General features: G+C 37.3%; 1 long non-coding RNA gene across 1 annotated transcript; it reads right to left on the bottom strand.

The window, feature by feature from the left end:
• LOC110397146 lies at positions 1,743–13,696 on the bottom strand. Its single transcript, XR_002437564.1, has 2 exons — positions 13,096–13,696; positions 1,743–2,191 (listed from the first exon to the last, which is right to left on the bottom strand). It is a non-coding gene; the product is annotated as an uncharacterized LOC110397146 (long non-coding RNA).

Below are 19,348 nucleotides of genomic sequence, written 5' to 3' on the forward strand. Positions count from 1 at the left end.
CCCACTTCCAATAACTATACCTCAAAAAGAAATGTGAAATCCGCAGAAACGGAAAGTCATTTCCAAGTCTGGAAATATATAGTTTAGATTAAAATCATATCTCTAAAATATGTTCTACATATATATGTCCTTCGTATGATTGTGGATGGCACTGCGTGATTACATATGGCATATTTTATCCTACTGGTTAGGTAAAGCCTCATCGCTTTTTGCTCTATGCCTTAAATCCCTCAGACTAGGACTTTTTTTCCCAACAATTGAAGAATTAAATGAACAATTTTAAAATGCTAAAGACAATGGTTTTCTTTTTGTTGCTGTTTTTTTTTCTTTTTGTTATTGCTGTCATTTGCTTATTTGTTGGTTAAGTTTCTTGTTTCCAAATGTGAATCAGAAGAAATTAAAACTGCAGTATCATACCAGATAGCCCATGTTGTGGGGGAAGGAATCTTACATCAGAATTAGAAAGGTAAAATTTCTTTTCAGCAGGAAGTAACAGCTAGCCTGTGCTACCAGCCATGCCAGGAAAATGTCCTACACACAAGTCCATGAGAGGCCCAGATCTAACTTGAGCTTTTCAGTGATAAATGAGATACATGACTTCAATCTGGATCACTCTCAATCCAAGCAATTGCCTTCATCACTTCTTAACTAGGGTCACCCATGAGAAACATTCTTCATTCCATTGCAAAGAAGAAAAATAATGATGCTTCAGAGGATGGGAAAGCCATTTTCTTACAGATCTGCTTTTACAAAGGCTTGATTCTTAATGTTTTTGATAACATTTATTCAAGCTTTGCATTTCTATACAAATACAAATGCAGATACTGTGCTTTTATACAATTTAATCATAGTATTCCTTCTGCTAACCTGCAATCATATATGTGTAAGTGTATCTTTGAACAGAAACGCACCTTCCTCCGGACTAAAGAATGAATGCACACATCTTTCAAATTCACTGTAAACTGGATAATGAAAGAATGTAAACTCAGCAGTTTTCCGTACTAAGATTAATTAAACAAATCTTGAACAGACATTTTCTGGGTTTTTATTAGCCAAGCTATCAAGTCACTGCCTAAAAATGTGTTTTGGAATGTTTCTCAAGAGTTTGCCAGCCAGAATCACATCCGTACAAAAAGTTCAGTCAACGGGTAGCTAAGCAGTTGCTGTAATAAGTATTTATAATGTCATGGAGCTGCATCAGGGGAGATTTAGATTAGACATGAGGAAAAAGTTCTTCACCAGAGGGTGGCAGGCATGGAACAGTCTCCTCAGGGCAGTGGGCACAGCCCCCAGCTGCTGGAGTTCAGGGAGCATTTGGACAATGCTCTCAGTCATAGGGTTTGATTTTTGTGTGGTCCTTTGTGGGCCCAGGAGTTGTGCTCAGTGATCCTTGTGGGTCCCTTCCAGCTCAGGCTATTCTATGACTCTATGATTCTTTGATTCTACGTTTCCCATAATCAGCCTTTTCAAAGGTACTTCAAAGCATTCAGAAACAGTTCAGCAGCCAAAGATTTGCCAGTGTTTTACACTGAATTTATCACTTTCTAATTTTATGACTATTTTGTTTCTCAGGTGAGTCTTGGAATGATAACAAAGGAAAATGTGTCAGCTGGAGTTACAGCATCCGTTCATGCTCCGTATTGTTCTGGTTCATATCCTGGTGCTCCTTTGCTGTTCAGTACCAGGGAGTTAGATTTATGTAGAGAAAAACAAAACAAAAAGAAATGGAGGATACTAAGCACTTTTGAAACTATACCACATTGAATTAATTACCAGATAATTTATTTCCAATGCCAAACTTTTAATATCCAAGTACAAAGCATCTCTCTTTACATACTGACATAAGAAACATTGTCATGGGTAAAATAGACTTGGCTTGGAGAATTTAGCTTAATTTATTGCCAGTTAACATAAATACTAACATAACTGCTGATTCAGATATTGAGAAACAAAGAAGACAGACTCTTATACACATGGGGGAAACACCTTTCCTCTCCCTTCCCCAGGCTCTGCATCACTCTGGACACTCCTCCTCTCCCCTTCCTTGTCTTCACTTCCCTTGTCCTCTCCATAGGCTATGTTCAGGCCCACCAGTGGAGAAGGAGGTGCAGAAAGCTGTAGTCAGTACATATTTCTTCCCCTTTTCTTCCTCTGCTCCTTTCTTCATCCTTCTGCTTTCTAAGTGAATCTCCTTAAATGGGAGAAAATGGGAAGGATTGTTAAGAAGTTGATAACTACAGACTATTTCCAATCTGAAGCTTCTCTTTTAATCCCAGAGAAGCTGCAGGTTAGATATTAGAAATTATCACATTTATATGCCCAAAACTGCACTTGCTAGTCAATATCTTTTGTTGTGCACTTAGAACATTTAACTTACGGTGAACAGGAAAACAAATGATTTTAATAGACTACAGAAGAAGATATCAGATAAGTTACAGTTTGGTCATATTGGAGTGGGAAATAATACTAATATGGTATGCAATGAAGATACTGCTTAGAGGTTAAAGGTTATCTTGAAGTTGTCCTATTGTTAACTGATACCTATTACAAAATATATAATAATTATGAACATTCAAGTTCTGTTCAACTTTTCCCTTTACAAAAAAGAGGTGGAGGGGAAGCAAAACCAACAGGATAATTCTATACAAATCTGAAAATCTGATCATTTTTATTGGTTACATGAATTGGCTAAATACAAGAGAAGAAGAATTTCCCCACTGAGAACTTTAAACTCTCTGAAGTTCCATAAGCAATTTCACAACGTAGTGCATCCTCATGACCCATGAAATAAATTCCCTAACAGCTGATCTGTGGTAGACTGGATGTATGCTTTAGATAAGAAAGGCCAAAGTTTTTATGACAAATCTCAAGTTTTCCAATTGTGGAATAAAAAATACCAAGTTCCCGTGCTTCTAATTAACGACCAATCAAATAATCACCAGTGTTTGCATAGAAAATTCTGAAATGCCAGAAAGTATTAGAAATAAAGCATTCTTTAGCCAAACAGTTTATGCTCTCTGTGGAACTTGCTTTGGCACAGAGTAAACAAGGCTCGCTCCAGTGTAAGCGGTCAAAGTGCTTGTTTGTGCGACTGAGACAGGAGCTGAGGGGGGGCTGCTCCTCCGCCAGAGCAGAGCGGGCAACAGCAGGAGTGAAGGTTTCCTTTGTGTAACGGCAAAGTGCGCAGCCCTTAGCCATGTCAGCTTGCTTTTTATTGTGTTTATTTCCTTATCTTGAGACCACGGGTCCCCTCTAGCAATGATTAGCTGGTTTTTGCCCTCAGAAGTTTTCCCTGCGCACACCAAGAATTAATAAATGGGAAAGTTCTGCTGAGTAGTCACCTAGTAAAGATTTCCGTGAAGACACTTGAGCTGAGGTCATCATGTGTCAAAAGGGACACCACTCAAATGAAGCTTTTTTTCCCCTGGTTAAACTATTCACAGAAAGATTACTTGCAGACATATTTCAGTATTTTCCATCAGCAGCAGCCCAGTGCTGCAGTTTCAGACAGTATTCTTTATGTATATTGCTTGACTTTATTGTACTTCAAGAAGCATTTAAGCTTACGAATGGAGTTTTATTTTATGATGTTCATCATAAAAAGGTGAAAAGTGTGTTGGATAAAGGCATCAAGCAGAACAGAAAGAGAGGAGGAGTAAGAACATATAGCAAGGTATAATCAGGATCATTGCTCAAGCTGATGATGCTTATGAGAAGGTATAATATAATTGCTCAGCAGGCTAAATGTAATAATGTAATAACTCAGCAGACCTAAGCATGGAGATCATAAACTCTTAACCTGCCTGTTTTATATAGCTAATTGTATTCATAGTGCTATCCGCTGTGCCTATTAATGCATCCTGGACTCCACTGATAGACATCTAGCAGCTGTCCAGACGTCCAGGCATAAAGTGTGTATCTTGAATATCATCCATATACAGATGTCCAGGGAAGAGTAAGAACAGAGCAGGCATATATGATATTTCCTGCTATACTTTTCCAACAAAAAATAATTTTAAGCTCAGGTCACTTGTGTGTTTAGGACCTGATTCAAAGACCATCAAGATAAAAAATTTCCACTAATTGGAAATAATACTGCTGAGACTTATGGAGAATTTTAGTCTCCATTTAATTCTCAGATTCCATTAAAGGTGATTTAGTAAGAAATTGTTCATTGCTGAGTAGTTCTTGATAACTGTTTTTGTCCCTGTAGGTCCTGATCCTGTAAGTACTTTGAAGGTCAACATACTTTAAAAGGCTATTTCAAAGTCCTTTCTTTTGAGAAAGGTATTGTTTAAAGAGCGATCCATTCTGTTAGGCTCAGAGACAATTTCATTAGATCCTCTGGCAAAGCAGTCACAGAAATGTAAACTTAAAAATGCAGTGTATCATAATTATCTTTTTATGGGAAACATTTAATTTCGTGTCATTTCAATGTATCTATCACATCATTAGGACAGCTAGTTCCAAAGCCAGCCACATCTAAGCCAAAGGTTTTTAAATCTTCACATACAGTTTAAAGCCATTCCCCTTGCCCTATCACTATCAGACCATGTGAAAAGTTGATCTCTGTCCTCTTTATGAGTTCCTAGGTACTGGAAGGCTGCAATGAGGTATCCCCCGAGCCGAGCCTTCTCTTCCCGAGACTGAATAAGTCCAACCTCCTCAACCTTTCTTCATAGGAGAGGTGCGCCAGCTCTCAGGACATCTCTGTGGCACTCCTCTGGACTCACTCCATCAGCACCGATGCAATAAATGAGAGCCACACATCATCACAGTTCTAGTTTTAGAATCCAGGAATTTAACCAGATGCTTTACAGGACATTCTGGTGGTGTGAAATATGGAGCTGGCTTGGAAGAGGAATTGTCTTGGGCCGCATATAAAATTTATAATATAATTAATGTATATAATTAATGTATATAATTAATGTATATGTATATGTATATGCATATGCATATGCATATATACATTTTATTTTATAATGATTTTATATATATATAATTTATATATATATTATATATATAATATATATATATTTTATAATAATTTATATATACATTTTATTTTATAAATATTTTTTATGAAAACATAAAAAAAGAGGGCAACAGAACATAAAACTAACAGCTTGGACATGTATGCACTACACAGTGTGGCAGACGTAATTATTTTGTATTTATAAAACACTAGCTGTGCATTTAAGTGTTGGTTATTAAGAGCATTATGTTACTTGGTTAAGCATTAAAGCTTTGTTTTTACTTTTGTAAATGCAAAGGAAATTAAAACTCCAAAATATTAAGTATTTCCTTGTACAAAACTTATAACATACCCTTCAGTCATTGCCTTGATAGAAAACATAGATAACACTTGATATAAAGCAGTTGAGAACACTACCAGTCACAGGAAGCAGCAGCAACCTGTGCCATCAATTCTGATATGCTGTCATATTATTATTCCTGTCTGTTTTAGTAACAAAGCTCTCAGATTATAATTTTTTCTTTTGTCCTGTAAGTGCTGTCTTGCAACAAAAATAATTAAGCAGCAGTCTTGTTTGGAACCACTTGTATTATGCTGATTCATTTTCTTCTCAGTATCAATGAAAAGTGAAGATCAGCTGTTATCTTTGTTCTGCAATAGCAACCAGCCAGCTCTGCCATCTTCACCTTAATAATAAAACTTATCTGCCTCCAGGTACTTTTTCACAATGAGAAAAATTCAATTGTGGACTTTTACTGTGTGATATCTAAGTCAGGAAGACTATGACCTCAGACTGGCTTTGAAGGTGCTATTACAATTAAATAACAAATACCATCTTACATCCCCAGTGTACATTTTGCTCAGTAAAACTCAGCCCGATTAGATGGGGCCACAGGCTCTGCCCTGAAGAATTTTCTATCTAGAGACATAAAGTAATCATAGATAAGAAAGATGACAGAAAACTTGAACAGAAATAAGGAAGTGCTGCTGGGATATGATTTCTTTGGATTTTTTCACTTTGATATTTAAATGCAAATACCCTGTGTTTAGTCTCTGCGCTCACCAGATCTAGTCTAACCCACCTGAATGGAATTTCTTAAGGGTAATGGTTCTGGTGCTGGTGGCCGCATAACAGAGTACTTTCCCTTCATTGTCAATCTTCTTTAACATTTCTAGGAAATGTCCTTTGTACAATTTTAGCATTAATGAAGTGGTGGAAAAGAGCAAACATCAAGATTTATATTACTAATTCCATAGGAATGGGATGCTTTTTATACAGTAGGATCAGACGGCTGGTAAGTTATACCAGAATGTCACTAAAATTCACAATTTCAGAAAGAAACAAAATACAAAGAAATACCTCCTCCATTTCTCCACTATGAAGGAGCTGAATTCTTCATGCTACAGATGCATAATAACAAAATTCCAATGTGTAAATGCATGATAATTTTGTTTAGCCAGCTAATGTTTTTTTTTAGTTCATAAATCAAGTGACAGCAGGAGGCAACAACAAATCCCAGAGAAAATGCAGTTGCCATAGACAAATGTTCTCTTGAGAAACTGCCCTTTACCTGTAATGCCAAGACTATATTTGTAAATAGTGACAGCTTAATTAGAAAGGTTGGAGTTGAAATCCTTTGCAAACTTGCATTTTTTCATGTTAACTCAAGCGTGTCTTCAATAGAAATCAATGCACGTTACAAGTCTAAAAAGTGTTTCAGGATACAAATCCAAGTCTCAAACACCATAGAAACTAAACTTTTTCCATTGCCTACTGAATGCTTTCATTTTCACTCCTCTGGCCTAGATGTAATCACACCTACATTTTATATCCCTCCTCTAAAGAAAACTTGTGACAGAACAACCCTGACATGGTCTGCGTGGACAATTTCAGGCTTCTTTTTGCCTCAGCAGTGATAGAGTGCTATTAAGGAAAACGGAAATCTCTAATATCAAGGAAAACACATACTTCTCCTTTGGAACCACCATTTTGTCCGTTCAAATGATCTGTGGATACTGAGGAATAGTTTTTTTTTTTTTTGGTCCTGAGAAGTTTTAAATTTGCTTGTCTTCCGATCGGGTGTTAACAAGACTTAAATAATTTGCTGCTTAAAGTTAGAGCAGAGATGCTCATTTTTTCCCTCAAATGATTTTCCCATGTTCTTGCAACCTTGATCGCTCCTTTTTTTAATAGCTCTGAGATGTAGCTTTCAGCTTTCACTAAGTCCTGTAAAATCATTTATAGCTGGACTATAAGGAACCAGAAAAACATGTATCTAAAAGGTACAGCAGCATAAACCACAGATCTTCAAGACAGGAAATCTACAGGAGTGAAAACAGGTTAAAAGTGCTTTGGTTTCCTTAGCTACTTAAAAGCACAGAATATTTTGTGCTTCCAAGGAACTTCAGAAGTCATCTCATCCAACCTCTCTGCTCAAATGAAGAATAATATTAGACCAGGTTTTTGGGTGTCCTCTCTCTGCTTCTCCCCATTGGCCCTCTAGCCCTTGGACCATATTGTTCTCTATTGGAATCACTCCAGCACACTGATAGGCTTTTTGCACTTCAGAGCCCAGAAATGCTGGGGTTATTTTAACCTCAGTGCTAATCTATGCATCAGATGTTAAGTAATAAATTACTTTCATCGTCTTCTATTAAAAAAATAAATAATTTTATGCCAATTTCTATTATTTGAACAACATATTCATAACATATTCAAAACATATTCATATAACATATTCATAGTTCAAGGAACGTTTAGACATTGTGTTGAGGGACATGGTTTAGTGAGAACTATTGGTGATAGGTGGTTGGTTGGACTGGATGGTCTTGTAGGTCTTTTTCAATCTTGGTGATTCTATGATTCTATGATAAGGAAAATACCCATTTTATTCCATGAAATAGATCCTCTTCGTAGGTGGGAAATGTTCTGTTATCAGTTTTTCCCTCTCTGTGTAAACTACATAGCAGTGGAAATCTGAAGTATTGTTCTAAACAGATATTAGAATTCAAAAGACAAGATTACTAATGAAATAGAAAGACACATAGCATGAGTTAATTTGTAGAACAAATTTTATAGATAGATCACAACAGATGCCAAATTCCTACACGTCTTATAAATCATTCAAGGAGCATTCTTAGACAAATCCAATTACTTTCTAGAAAACAGAAGAAGCATCACTTTTATAAATGCAAATTAGTAAGATTCCTGTAAGCTGAGATCAAATAAAATAATCCCAGTGTAGGAGGTTTCATAAGAAAATCCCACCTAGCAACTGCTTTAAAAAGCATGAATGCAGTACTGGTGAAAGACAGACTGTGCAATGCTGCGCTGCCTACTTGGGTTAACTTCCTTGTTAGCCTCAATTCAAACTATTGTCATGTTCCAAGGCAGCAGTAATCCAAGTAGCTCACCTGGTAATATTTTGCCCACAGATCATTGGATGTGAAACTGTGCTTCAAAAATCTTTCCTTCAAACGTTGTTGAAAGCTATGCACAAAGTGAACAGCGCTGCATATAATGGCATGCAATTCATTCCAATACAGGTAGTCTCAGTGTAGAGACTTTTGTAGTTATCTTAAACAAAATGATCTCTGAAAACTGAAAATTTTGTAACTTGGATTGGTCAACACACTAACTTATCACAGTATGTTGCTGTCACGGAATCTCTTGGTGCATCAATCTAGCTAAGACATACTACATTATTTTATTTATTTATAATCAGTGACAGAACTACTGTCACTTAGTACATTTGGAATTTCTCTGTGCTATTTTATTTGTCCTATCTAGCAGCTTCTCTTAGAATATCCACTGATTATTTTTACTGTTTCAGCCATTTCTTCAGTACTACAACAATTGCTCTGGTTTTGCAGTATTGTAAAATGCTCGTGTTTCCCACAATGTCTTTTCCCCTTGCAATATTCTTTTTCACTACTAGCTCAGACTTGTAAATGACTATATCTAACACATAATTTATCTAGTCTAGCACTATATACTCCCCACTCCCAGAGAAAAGTAATTAATGAAGCGAAAACTAGTGTTTAATTGAGCTGTTGAACCTACATTTGCAAGTGCTGAAATAAACTGTTCTGTACATGGTATGTAGCTAATGCTGTTTTCTACACTTTTATTCCTCCCAGTCTCACTTTCATTGTTGATAATGTGGACAGGGCTCATGAAGAGAACAAGTCCTCTGGAGGGGCTGCTACTGAGGAAATGAGCATGAGGCATTAAAGGCGGGGAGGGAGGGAAGGAGACAAGGAAAGGATGGACATTTGAAAATAAGCTGTGAGACTGAAGGAAGAACTGAGGTTACACACAATGGAGTTCAGCTGAGTTGATGTGGATTCTGGATTTATGCTGGATAATTTGTCTTGCTTCTCTTTTTTGACAAGAGGTTTAAGCTATACATTGAAAATTACGTCACGAGTGGCTGAGATGTTCAAGAAACCAGAAAGTAGACTCATCTTCTGCCAGGATGTTCCCTTCTAATGCTGGAAAGGGAAAACATACTAATTAATAGTGTAATAGGGATCATGTCTGCTAATATATTATTTCCTCTAGTGCTTGTTTGTGTTAAAAATGCTTTGGCAGTCTTTTCTTCAGACTATGAAATTACCTTGGTGATATCCAAGATATCAAGACACAGACAAAATGCATACTGTTCATAAATGTCAGCCAGTAGTCAAGTACTGGTTTTCACTTAAAAATTTCCTTCCTAAATTCACCTGGAACAAATGTGTACCATTGGGAACTGAAAGCTGAACCACCAATACAATTTATATCTTAAAATATATTCTCTGACAAGCTGGAGCAAAATTCACTACCAGTTAAGTCTTTCCATGGGGAGACATAAAAGTCTAGTTCTTCTTTTTACACAACTGGCACCTATTACTATTGCAGATTACTGCGAACTACTGTACCCTTGTCCAATACCAGTAATTTGTGACCACCTCCCGTTGGTCCAAAGACTTTGAAAATGTTGGTTCTTCAAATATCATAAATTAATTCTTCACGATGTAAGGAAAAAAAATCAACAATCCATTCTAGGAAACAAGAACAACAACCAAACCAAACATCAGAAAAATGCATTCAATGCATTCATCTTTCCTTTTCAGACAAACCTGCACAAAATTCGAAGCTTCCATTAATATTGCATTGTTCTTGACTGATTCCACTTAAAATCATAGAATCATAGAATCATAGAATTAGCTAGGTTGGAAAAGACCTAAAGATCACCTAGTCCAACCATCCACCTACCACCAATAACCCCACTAAACCATGTCTCTCAATGCTATATCTAAACGTTTCTTGAACACCTGCCTTGGAACATACTGAATATTTTGTTTTCAGAATAAGCGTTGAGACTATTCTTCAGAAATATTTTTCAATGTTCTTCTTAAAAGTGAGAAAGACATACAGGCAGAGATCATTCTCTCTTTTCTCAGTTTTCTGTTGCTCTTAGAGAACAAACACCCAGGAGAATAATGGGTGTGGACATGATGACTTGAAGCAAAATTGCAATTAAAGCAGCAATGAACTGAGTGCTCTGTTAAGAACCTGAATTTTTTGTTTGCTTGTTGCTTTGTGGATTTGTTTTATTGGTTTTGATTTTTTTTAATTGATATCAAAGGACCAGAAATACACAGTTCTATAAAGTAATTTGAACAGAACAGAGGGTTGGCCTCTTCTCCCTAGTAACTAGAGACAGGACAAGAGGGAATGGCCTCAAGTTGTGCCAGGGGAAGTTCAGGTTGGATATTAGAAAGAATTTATTCTCAGAAAGAGAGGTTGTCTACTGTCTAGACATTAGCCTATCACTCTCTTTGTATTGCGTTTTGCCCAATTCAGTGACAAAAGTCAGAAAAATTATTTGTACCAGGATTTGGTAAAATTCCTTCAATGAAATTTCAATTGAATATTAGACTCTACTTTTCACTTCTGACAAAATAACATTTAAACTAAGTAATATATCATGATACAATAAATTCAAAGGATCAGACATTCTGCTTTTAGGAATTAGAACTATACAAGTTAAAATGTGCATGTAATTGGTAACATCACCTAGATTCTCTTTATTCTCTATGCCCAGTGCCAAATTTTTTTAAAACTAAATTTTTCGAGCACGTAAGTGTTCCATGTAGTGAAGAAAATACCTCACAAGTACCGTATATTGTAAGAAGTTCGATACTAAAATTTCATTTTATTTTAGAAATTTCCATAATAACATCTCTGCATCTCAGAATATCTCTAGTCTGTTTCTCAGATATTTGATGCCTTTATACTCAGCCTTAGCATGGATCTCGTCTTCTCATTCCTCTGGTTTCCCTTCCAGGGACATGGTAAAAGGAGTTAGAGCCCGTGTTTCTCCATTTTTCCAACTGGTCAGATAGGCTTTTTCCTTTTCTGTTTTAAGAGTTTTGCACATTTATTATGTTATCATAAGTTAGTAAAGTAGAAAGGAACTTTCCTGAAGACAAGTGCAAGTTAGATTTATCAATAAGGCAAATAGACTTTTATCCTGTTTGCTTTGAAAATGGCAATCATTAATTCTAGTTATCATAAAATTATATTGCTGAAAATTGATGTCAAGTAATTCCTTAATTGGAACCATAAAGCATCCTCATAAATCTCAGAGAAAATCAAATTGCAGTCATTGATTTCCATCTCTCTGAAACATTATATTGTAATTTAGCAGATCATTTTTTATTGTAGAACAATAGTTAATTTAAATACTATTAAATCTAGGAGTCTTTGTATAGTTAATGTTTCACAAAAGCAAAATCTACTCTAGCAAAGCCATTAACCTCAGAATCATTGTCATTAAGTGATCAAAGCATATAATTGCAAAATCTTTTTAGCTAATTGTAACATTTCTTTTCTATAGATGAAGGGGTACTATTTATAAGACTCCTAGCTGAGGTGAACATGCTATCTGGTTCGGGCTATCTTTTGTTATGTTCCTGTTAAGTCCTTCTAAATAACTGAGAAATATTAATGAATATCCACAATATTTTTCTTTTCTTTCACTGTTGCTTCACCATGTGAAGACTAAAGTAGACTGTAGATTAATGCCTAATTAATTAATGCCTAAATCACAACTGGGCCCATAATTTTGAGCACCTGGGTTAAAAAAAAAAACAACACAACAATAATGATCTGGTAGATCTTCTAGCAGAATTTAGCACTTCATGGAAGATGCATAGGAGAAGAGGGGACAGCATGACTAAATTTAAATCCCCCTGGTGCACAGACCACTGGAGGCTTCACATTGCACTGTGCAGTACTCACCTGCATAGTACAGTCATCTCCTTCCTTCACACTTTGGACATTGTGATGCTTATTTTTCTAGAAGTTTAGAGGTTTGTAGAACTGTAATTTGGCATTTGAGTAATTTTTCAGCCACACAAAAAAGATCCAAACACTTAGCTGACAGAGAGACGTGCTATTTGAGTGAGGTCACTGGTGCCCGTAAGTGGACACCAGCAGAGAACATCTGGACTATCAACAGGTTGAAAAGTTGATGAAAATTCCATCACTGTTTCAGAAGCCCAGCCAGAGTGATTTATGGAGTAACCCATACCTCTTCACCATGGTGATATCCATCACTGCAGCAGGTCACAAAGAGCCATCCAATGTAATTTGGTGAAATGTTGGCTTTGCAAACAACAGAATAAACTGAAAGGCAAATCTGCCTTTCTGCCTTTTTTTTTTTTTTTTTAATATACCAGGAACTAGCCTGCTTGTTTGCCCCATCCTCAGTTTGATAATGGACTGTGATCCACAAAAAGCTACAAATCTTTAGAAGTCATTTATGAAAACTAGAAAATCCCCATTTATCTCAGGTACTCCTGTATTTATGTTCCAGCCTCACTGCTGTTTCATGTTTCATGTTCCACTTGGAGCCTATCAACTGTTCATGAGAATAATTTATAACTGTTTTCTGTGCTTACACACAGCACCTGGATTCTGAAATGTAGTTGATGAACTAGAAATGAGAGAAAAGCAGTTTCAAAAGTACAAAGTAGATCTTACTAATAGTCATTCATGTAATGAACCAAAGAGCCAGGTGGATGGACAGCCTGAATTATTGTAAGAAAAAAGTAATATTTTTTCTTACCTCTTTTCACATTGAGGCCTTAAGTCTTCTATATTTTGCCACGTACTTCTCCATGTTATACCATTGCCAACCAGAAAAAGGAACAATGTTTATGTGACACAGGTAACTGTCATTAGAGGCAACACAGCAATCTGACTTTCAGTAATTTTTATCATTTACACAATTCTGCTGCCTTTTAGTAAGTTAATAACCTTGCGAGCTTTTTAAATTTACCTCTTGCTGTTACCATTGACAGTGAAATGATTCTTCTAACCAGATTTATGAAACTGGGAGCTGCTGCTTACCTATATGTCATTGAAATTCTGGTAGCAAGTTTGGCTGTGTGTCAGTTGGCACAAATAGCATAAGTCATTCATCAGTCAGCAGAGATTAAGAGAAGTGAAAACATAATTTAAATGCTTAGAAATACAGTAAGAGCAGAAAAATGGTCTGCTTTCATATTCCAGAAAAGTGAAAGGTTCAGCATTGTAGGATGGTTATTCATGTTACCCTCTGGTGATTCCCATGAATTCTCTTTCTGCTTCAGAAGCTTTGTGAACAAACCAGGTCCTGTAGGCACACCTGCATGTTCAATACATATAAAGGCTGAGGGGTCCAGTTACTACTCAGATGAGCTCATGTTGCCTTGGCTTCATTGGAGCAGAAAAAGGAGAACTCGTACCTCTATGACAGCCTATTGCAACAGCTTGTTCCCTTATAAATTCTTCTGTCAAGTTGCACAAACAACTATTTTGGCATCAGGGCATCTACTAAAGCTGAGTAAAGGAAACATTGAACTTTAGTGGAAGAAAAAAAGAATTTCTTCAACACAGCCTCTCTTTCTCATTAAAGTGGGATTACACTGGACAGTACTACAGGTAGTGATGCCTGAAAGACAGAGGTGTTTTCCAGCCCTTTGAAGTTTGTTTCTATACAGCTGAGAACCACAGTGAATGAAACTTAGACATAGAAGAAAAATTTCTATTTTGGACTCTTTTCAAAGTCTATCAGAGTTAAGGAAGTACACTGTTATGACACCAGTGAGATACGTTTTCCATAAGACTTTCACAGGGCTTACTCTGTCTACTGGCTGGCAGCTTTATTATTTCAGAAGAACACAGCTTTGATTCTTGTGTGGGAGTGACTAGCATCAGACCATGTTGCTCCCAGGCTCTAAAAATTCTGCTCAGCAGAGCCAGTGGAAATTCAGTGCTGCAAATCAAAGCAATTTGGCCTGAGGGAGTTGGGTAACATGCTGGCATATCTTACCTTTTGATGTAATTAAAAATCACACTTCTGAGAATCCATTAATGACACAACAGAGGTCCCAAAGGACGGAAGTCATTCTGTGTATGAATTATGCTCTGTCATCCTCAACTTCAGCTATCATTAACAAGACTTCTTGGATCTTCAGAAGATTCAGACCACAGTGGGAATCTTTAGTTGCAACCTGCTTCTTGAGCGTGTCCTAAGGAAGGACTTTTCTGCATTAGTCCAAACATAAGTGAACTATCAAGCAATTATTTTGTACTTGGAGAAGCCAAACATTGCCTTGATTTACATCTTATTGAACTAAACTAATTTCTCATTAATTTTCATTATCTCGGAAGAGATTCTTATGGCAAAAGTTGTTGCAGATATACAGTTGGAGAGTAAATAAAAAGGAAGGGAAAATAGGAAATCCTGACACAGCAGTTGAAAGATACATCAATGATTAGGAGAATAGCTCAAGATCAGAGTCCAAAAGTTTATTCTGCATACCTAGTCAAGATGATTGTTCTCAGTTTAAATACACAGAGTTAAATAATGAGCTGAGGAAATACTGCTTGTTGTGACAAAGGGAAAGAAACAACACCTCTGTTAAATATTTGTAGTGTTTTCTTTCTATCCGTATCCCTCTTCAAACAATTCTATATCTAGTAGACAGAAAACCCAAGCATGTATGCATGTTGTGGTTTACTTAACGGTTTTGGGAACTTCAGTAGAAGTTTAGACAAGATTATAAAACAGATTTGCACATAAGTAACAATGTATATAGAAACCACATTTGGCTCAGTAAGATCCTAAAGTGCAAATGTTTGGAGACTGAGTATGAAGAGTACTATATGTCCATCCTTACATTCTTTCTTAGGCAACCACTTTGACCATTATCATTTTTGAATTGACTGATTTTTGTCCTGATCTAATAGAACTCTCCTGTGATAACAGGGAACCCAAATTCACTTTATTAATAAAGCTGTGAACAGTAGTGAATGCCTAAATATTGCCATTTACAGACAGGCCTGTTTTAATCTGTTATCTCACTTCAGCTCCCTTTAAAAGTTGTCTTTGACTTAACACGTATTCAGGCACTGCCTGAGCATGGCCAGAAACTGTATTCCAAAAACATCAAGCAGGAATAATATTTGCCTTAAACTAACATTTACTTAATATCAACCTTTAAATCAAATTGCATTAATATAACATAAAAACATTCTTAAGTAAGCATACAGGCTATAATGCAATGCAACAAATTTAAAATGGCTTCTTCTACATTACTCATCAATAGTACCTGTTCTGGAGAGGCCACAGTAGAGCTATATTGGGAAGGAAAGGTAAAGCATTAGAAGAAGATATTTCACACAGCTCTCTCCCTCCTTATTTTCTTTTTAACTTGGGCTTCAGCTCATACAGACATAGGCTAGTACTGTGGCTGTTGTGTGAACACTGGATATAACCAGACCATACAGTTTCACATCTGCAATCAGCCTGCAGTTTGGTTGTATCTCTCAGACGTGGCAGCCAATGAACTGTGATATGCCAATGTATTCTGCACCATGCCTTTTGGCACTGGCTCTGCCATTCTTCTATGACCTTATGTGTCTTGTGTGACATGATCAGTTGAGGATCACTTTCATACAATTGCAGGAGAACTGTCGCTCCAATTTTACTAGTTACTCATGGTATTTTCCTAGTGTGCCTATTGAATAGCCAAAACCTATTAGCTCATGAGTCCTTTGGTCACCTCCTTTTCACTTCTGTACAAAGGCTTGCATAGCTTCAGACATGTTATGCCTTAATCTTTGCATTTTCAGTCTGTGTAAAGTCATACGTGTAATCTGGATTTACCTCCTTGGCAGCAACAACCTACTATGACAGCCGTCACAACAAGGAAAAGGACCCTTGGTTATTACTTTTGCATTTTTTTAGCCTTAAAATACACTCATGTTTGCTCAGTCCTCTGTTTACAGATCACCTGCTTGTGGACAGATACAATATTGGCTTTAGAAGACTGAACAAAGTGCCAAAGGATGCCACAACATTTCAGGAAATTGATTTTTGCGCTTCTACACCAATTTTTCTCATTCCATCTTGAGTATATGGGCCGACTGATTAATAACGAAGATGTATTGTTTATTTGATTACAACTGTGAATTGTCAGTGACATGCAGTAGAAAAGCTGTTTGTTGTGAAAGCATAACCCTCACTAAGTGGCACCATGATGAGGTAGGAAAGCTGAGTTTGTTGTGAAAGCACAACCTTCACTTACAGGCACCATGACAAGCATAACTGGAGCTGATCACTTTAGCAGTGAGGCCAAGAGATTAATGGATGGAAAAGATTCCCCTTCGGCCCTTGCCATGGTCCACAAGGCTCATTGCAGAAGACCGCACTCACACAACTGCTGCTTCCACTTCCCTCATTTTGAGAACATGCAGAGAATTTCTGTCTCCAGAGATACCCAGCTGACACTAAAAATCAGGACTAAGATAAACAAACTGTACATGCTCTCCAGGAATCCAAATTGAGTGATTCAATCTATTGAGAATCTGGACGGACTGTAGATTTGATGGCGGATTTGGGGTTTCAAGGTGATTCAAATAGCAGTGGTCTCAGTAGAACTTGGAAGAGGAGCTGACCAGAAAGAACAATTTATTGTTTTGCTAACTTGAGATCTTGAAGAATAAATCCAAACACACAACACTGAGTTGTTGGCTCATCAATATATGTAATAAATCTGGAATAGTTCAGATTCCAGAGTTTACAGGGGAAATTTATTAGCCATTTCTCTGCAGTAAATACGTCAGTGGCACAACAGTGAGAGTTAAAAAAGATTCAGTATTTGTCTCAAATAGTAATGATGCTGCCCAAACTCAGAGCAGCACGCATCACTCCTCCCGCATGACCAGACCTCACATTATCATTCTGGAGTACCTCAGAGACCCTTGTTTCATTATTATTATTATTCTTTTGAAAGGAGAGGAAGCACAGGAATACAGCCATCTCTCATGAATAAGAAATGGCATTTAGAATAAAGCTTAAATGATTTACTTCAATGGTAGTTTTAAAATATTCTCCTACCCCCCCCAAAACAAACAAACAAACAAAAAAACGCATTCTTCATATGGTGAGTAAATGCAGAATAAGGATTTAGTACTACTTATGTGAGCCAGAGCCCATGTCTTTTTTTTTTTTTTTTTTTTCCGGTTAAGTGAAACAGAAGGTAAATGTAAAATTAGTAGAATTTTCTTATCATGTTTTGAATTCAGATTTCTACACTGAGGGCAGTATCTCCCATAGCTTTCTATTCAAAAGTTACTAACTGCAGTTTAACACGTTTTTCCCCTCATCCATGGAAGTTGGAATGAAAAAGAATACTGAAAACACATCAAGTGCTCAGAGCGTGTTTGAAAAGCACGGTTGATAGAGCTCTGGAGTGAGAACTGTATTCTGCTGCCCTCTCCTGTCATTGTGTATAATTACATTATAGGCTAATGGATAAATGCATAAATGCATAAAACATGTCTCTGTTTATGGCACTGTTCAGCTTCTTTCAAAAGGCCTTGTGAAATTAGACCTTTCACAAGGTTACTTTGCTTTAAATAGTAGATTAATTAAAGCTATGACTCTGTGTGTGGTTCTATGCTTCTATATTTTGAAAAAGAGCATTTAGATTATGAAGTCTTTGAAATATTTCCGGTTAAAAGCCTCTAGATATAAAGACTCTTCATGAAAATAAATGGGAGCTCTCCTGAAGACTCCAAGGAGTCCACAATTTAACCTTCTCTGTAAATAGCATTTTAATTACATTAAAAAATGATAAAGTATTCCCATTGATTCTTAAAGAAGCAATGAGAGTCTATGAATATTGGAAACCTAAAATATATCACCACCTTAAAATCCTTTCAAGATCCTTTTACCTTGCAGTCTTCAGAAGCTAAGCATGTTTTTCTGCTAACAACATGAAAAAACTCAAAACCTCACCCCCCAAAATCCTACCAATATACTTATTCGGGAGTTTTAGGTAAAATAACACAACTTAGACTCTGATAAGGTCTTGGATATGTCTCTCGGGGAAGAAAAACTCAGGAATCACTCTGTTAAGAAACAATCAGTTATGCTGTACAACTATATTTCTGCCTTCCACCTCCAATCATAGAAGGTTTGGATTGGAAGGGACCTTTAAGATCATCAGTTCCAACCCCCTGCTATAGGCACGGACACCTCCCTCTAGACCAGGTTGCTTACAGCCCCATTCAGCCTGGCCTTGAATGCTTCCAGGGAGGGGGCATCCACAACCTTGCTGGCCAACTTGTTCCAGTGTCTCACCACCCTCACAGCAAAGAATTTCTTCCTAATATCTAGTCTAAATGTACCCTCTTCCAGGTTAAAACCATTTCCCCTTGTCCTGTCACTCCATGCCCTTATAAAAAGTCCCTCCCCAGCTTTCCTGTAGGCCCCTTTCAGGTACTGGAAGGCTGCTATAAGGTCTCCTTGGAGCCTTCTCTTCTCCAGGCTGAAGAGCCCCAGCTCTCTCAGCTGGGTGGTGAGAGCCCCAGCTCTCTCAGGGTAGGTGCTCCAGCCCCCTGATCATCTTTGTGGCCCTCCTCTGGAGCTGCTCCAACAGCTCGATGACCTTCTTGTGCTGGGGGCTCCAGAATTAGATGCAGTATACCAGGTGGGGTCTCACAAGAGCAGAGTAGAGGGGCAGAATCACCTCACTTGGCTTGCTGGTCACACTTCTGTTGATGCAACCCAGGATACAGTTGGCCTTCTGGGCTGCAAGCATGCATTTCCAGATCATGATGAGTCTTTCATTAACCAACACCCCCAAATCCTTCTTCTCAGGGCTGCTCTCAAGCCATTCTCCACCCAATCTGTATCTGTGTTTTGGATTTTTCTGACCCAGATGCAGAACCTTGCACTTGGCTTAGTTGAACTTCATGAGGTTGGCATGGGCCCACCTCTCAGCCTGTCTAGGTCCCTCTGGATGGCATCCCTTCCCTCTAGTGTG

This window comes from Numida meleagris, chromosome 3 (genome assembly GCF_002078875.1).
Source record: "Numida meleagris isolate 19003 breed g44 Domestic line chromosome 3, NumMel1.0, whole genome shotgun sequence".
Classification (NCBI taxonomy): domain Eukaryota; kingdom Metazoa; phylum Chordata; class Aves; order Galliformes; family Numididae; genus Numida; species Numida meleagris.